The following is a 3,778-nucleotide window of genomic DNA, read 5'->3' as shown; positions in this document are numbered from 1 at the left end:
CCAGCAACCCAACTGCTGTGCCACCTTCCCCACTGCCTCCACATCTGCCCAGGCATCCCCAGCCCAGGCGACTTGCCCACCCCAAGGACTCGCGTCTTATCTGCCTAGACTGCAACGACTCAGGCAGTTATTCACAAGCCCAAGAAATACCGGCCCCCACCCACTCCCCTGCCCCCGTAAGCTACGAGTCTGGCAGCCCGGCCAGATTGCTGGAATGAGGAGGCCCCTCCCTCTGAGGCTTGCAGTGGAGTTTATCCACCTGGGGAAATTGACTTTTAGGTCACAGCTCATGTTCCAATTCCTTCTCCTAAAACCTACGGTAGCTCTGGGCGTCTGACAGATAAGGAATAGTTAGTGGGAGAGAGCCTGATAGAATCGAGAAGAATGCACAGAGAAATTAGGAAAGGAAACTGGCAGATATATAGGTGAAAATGAAACAAACCCCATTTTACTGCAAGAGGCCAAATTTCATAGCACAAACCTAAAATATCTTCCCAGAGTCTGTCGTATTGAAATTTGACTAAGCTGTGTCTCCCACTGACTCCCCACCTCCAGCCTAAGTATCTCACACCCTTGTTAACTCCAGCTGTGAGACTCACTTCAGACTGACTAAACTCTAAAACATAATCTTGGGGAGGCAGGAGGCTAGTCTGTGTCCTAGCCACAGCCTAGAGGCTTAGAGGTAACTAAGGCAGCCACTGATGATTGACTCTGCACAAAAATGGGTTTAGAAGCTTCCCTGATGCCTCAAGAAATCACACATGGGCATCTCTATTCTGGGACACCCCTTCCCCATGTCACACCTGTGCTTCTCAGGATCCGCACGACCACTAGCGATCTGAATGACTTTCAGCAAGTCTTTTCTTCACTGTGGACCTCAGTTTCTCATCTCAGAATGAAACCAGACAATCTTAAGAGTCCCTTTCACCTCTAAAATCACAATAAGTGTAAAAAATGTCTTAATGTTCTATTTTTTTCTCATTAGAGTAACCCATGAGATTGTTTTAAGGAGAAAATCTTATTGGACTCTATTTTTTTGTAGGATGTTCCAGGAAAAGTATGAGAGATGCTCAATAAATCTATTATTGTTATAATTTAGGCATTTTTTCACTGCTAAAAGCCCTAAAACCAAGGCAGGAGGGAGGGGCATTGAGGTAATACAAATGAAGAGTAACTTAAATTTAATTTAGTCTGTTGAACTCAAACTGGCTAGGATGTTATTTTCAAAGATTATCTCTGATATGTCAGGGCCTTCTTAGATTAGGCCATAACCCAAATTCATTCTTTCTCAAATAAGAAGAAACCTAGTTGGTCTTATTTACAGCCATCAGCCCTGTATCACCACTTCTTCTCACAACACTCCTCTCATCTTTTGCCCGTCTGTCTCTTCCTCCTCCAATCAGTCTTATGGCTCTACTCCAGATATTTCCTCTTGAAGTAAAGCACACAGACCAGGAGTAGCTAACATCACAAATAAGGAAACTGAAGTGCAGACATCCACCAGGAAGACAAATGGGTGATTCATAAAAATAAAAATAAAAAGACATGAAAATAAGAGGAGTCTCTCTTTTACAACTTCATGCCCTCATTCACAACTTCACCATTCAGGAAAAGAGGGAAACGTCACATCTAACAAACCAGAGAGAAATGAAAAGAAAAGAAAAGAAAAGAAAAGAAAAGAAAAGAAAAGAAAAGAAAAGAAAAGAAAAGAAAAGAAAAGAAAAGAAAAAGAAAAGAAGCGAAGCCAGAAAAGGAAATATACAAGGGCTGAATATATTCAGGTTTCAATATGATATTACAGCTATTGAGGGGCAGTTTAAAACTTGACAGAATTTTCTTTGCAATCCACTTTTGCCATGCTAACTCATTACAATGTATGTGTTGAAACCATACTACTACCATCTACACTGCTCACTCTATCTACAAGAAGTACACAGGACACAGACAATTCAGAGAAGGCAATCAAGAAAAAACTATCTATTGTAGTAAAACCAGGGCCAAAGCTAAGTCAAGAATTAGTCGCCAGACTGCTGGCACAAAGTTCCTGCCCTAATCATCTCCAGTGTGGGCTAGGGTTTACATTTTCTACCTCATTATCCGAATGTTTTCTGGGCCACAACCTGAACCTGTTTGCTCCAGGGTAGCCTTCCGGAATGGACTTCGGATTAAGAAAAGTTGCTAATGAATTCCTGCAGTGGAGGAAAGTTAAAAGCACCAAAGTATAATAGTGTCTGCCTAGAGGAAGAGGCCTCGCAATAGTGCCTTACCCCTTTCTCAGCTCACCTTCCCATAGTCAAGCCTCCTCCCACGGCTTACCAATAGTGGCCTCACCTTTCCATCCAAAGCAGCTTTGCTCAGGATCCTTCAGCTCTATGCAGCTCAGGAAGAACCATGTTAGAAGAAATTTTGTTGTTGTGGATTTGGTCTAGAAAGTTCTCTGCTATACACTCTTATCTCACCACAAGTAGTCAGTGCAGCATAGTTTATCTGGAGAGAATTAGAAGACCAATCATTCTTAAATTTTTTAATTGAATGTATTGGGATGAAATTGGTTAATAAAATTTTGTAGGTTTCGTGGGTACAATTCTATAACACATCATCTGCCTATTGTATTGTGTGTCCACCACCCCAAGTCAAGTCTTTCCATCAGGATTTATCCCCCCTTTACCCTTTTCTATCTCCCCACCCCATTCCCTCTGGTAATCACCATGCTGTTGTTGTTTTTGAGGTTTTTTTGTTTTTTGGGTTTTTTTGCTTAATCCCTTCACCTTTTCACCCAGTCCTCCAATCCCTCCCCTCTGACAGCTGTCGATTTGTTATCTATGAGTCTGTTTATTCTTTTGATTGTTAGTTCATTTTATTCAGTAAATTCTACATATAAGTGAAATCATATGGTTATTTGTCTTTTTCTGGCTGGCTTATTTCACTTAGCATAATACTCTCCTGGTCTCATTCTTCCTTTTAAGTATATTTTCTTCTTCTTTTTTTGCTTTTATCTTCCTCCAGGACTTCAGTTTCCTACATGTGCAGGCACCTTAATGTGGTACACTGGTCCCACACCTAACTGTGCAGCAGAACCAGCTGACAAATATTGTAGGCATCAGAGAGTCAAAAGGCACAAGAAACTTTTTTTTTAATTGAATAAATCTTTGTTGTTCAGATTATTATAATTGTTCCTCTTTTTTCCCCTATATCTTCCCTTCCCCTGGTTCCCACCACACCTTCTGCCCTTACCTCCTCCCCCCCCCACCCTGCCCACTGTCCTCAACTATAAGTGTACAATTTTTGTCCAGTCTCTGGACTCCCCGACACCCCCCACAACCATTTCCTCCCGAGAATTGTCAATCCACTCCCTTTCTATAGCCATGATTCTATTATATTCACTAATTTATTCTGTTTATCAGATTTTTTTATTCACCTGATTTATTTATTTATTTACTTATTTTTTAATAATAAGCAGAACAGGTTGTGTTTTATTTGGGGCAACTTTGAAAGCAGAAACTGAGGAAGATCAGGACAGCTGATCTGTTGGGCACTTCCTGTGCAGCCATCTTGGATCCTCCCCCTCACCTGATTTTTAGATTCATTTTGTTGATAGATATGTATTTGTATACATACGTAGCTGGAACCTCAACAGATGTCCAGGTGAGGAATCAGACTGCCCCCAGGGGCCCAGATGGCCCTCCCTGAACCCAGACCTCCATCCAGGCCTCAGACCTACCTATTTGTCGCAGACCGTTATGGGTGAGGACCAGAGGGCATTCCAGGGAACCCTACT

The 3,778-nt window shown here is 41.9% G+C and overlaps 1 protein-coding gene across 4 annotated transcripts in view; it reads right to left on the bottom strand.

The window, feature by feature from the left end:
* KLHL3 (kelch like family member 3) overlaps positions 1 to 196 on the bottom strand; it is a 100,461-nt gene extending 100,265 nt beyond the window's left edge. For 2 of the 4 annotated variants that reach the window (XR_006740633.1, XM_045576343.1), the window contains exon 1: positions 1 to 196. This exon is cut by the window's left edge and continues 332 nt beyond it. The gene's annotated coding sequence lies outside the window, so the exon portion shown is untranslated. The other 2 variants (XM_045576347.1, XM_045576344.1) reach the window with 1 other exon arrangement.
* Positions 197 to 3,778: the final 3,582 nt, after the last annotated feature.

This window comes from Pipistrellus kuhlii, unplaced genomic scaffold (assembly GCF_014108245.1).
Source record: "Pipistrellus kuhlii isolate mPipKuh1 unplaced genomic scaffold, mPipKuh1.p scaffold_m20_p_8, whole genome shotgun sequence".
Taxonomy (NCBI): domain Eukaryota; kingdom Metazoa; phylum Chordata; class Mammalia; order Chiroptera; family Vespertilionidae; genus Pipistrellus; species Pipistrellus kuhlii.
The sequence above is the reverse complement of the archived record's forward strand: the minus strand, read 5'-3'. Positions and strand labels throughout refer to the sequence as shown.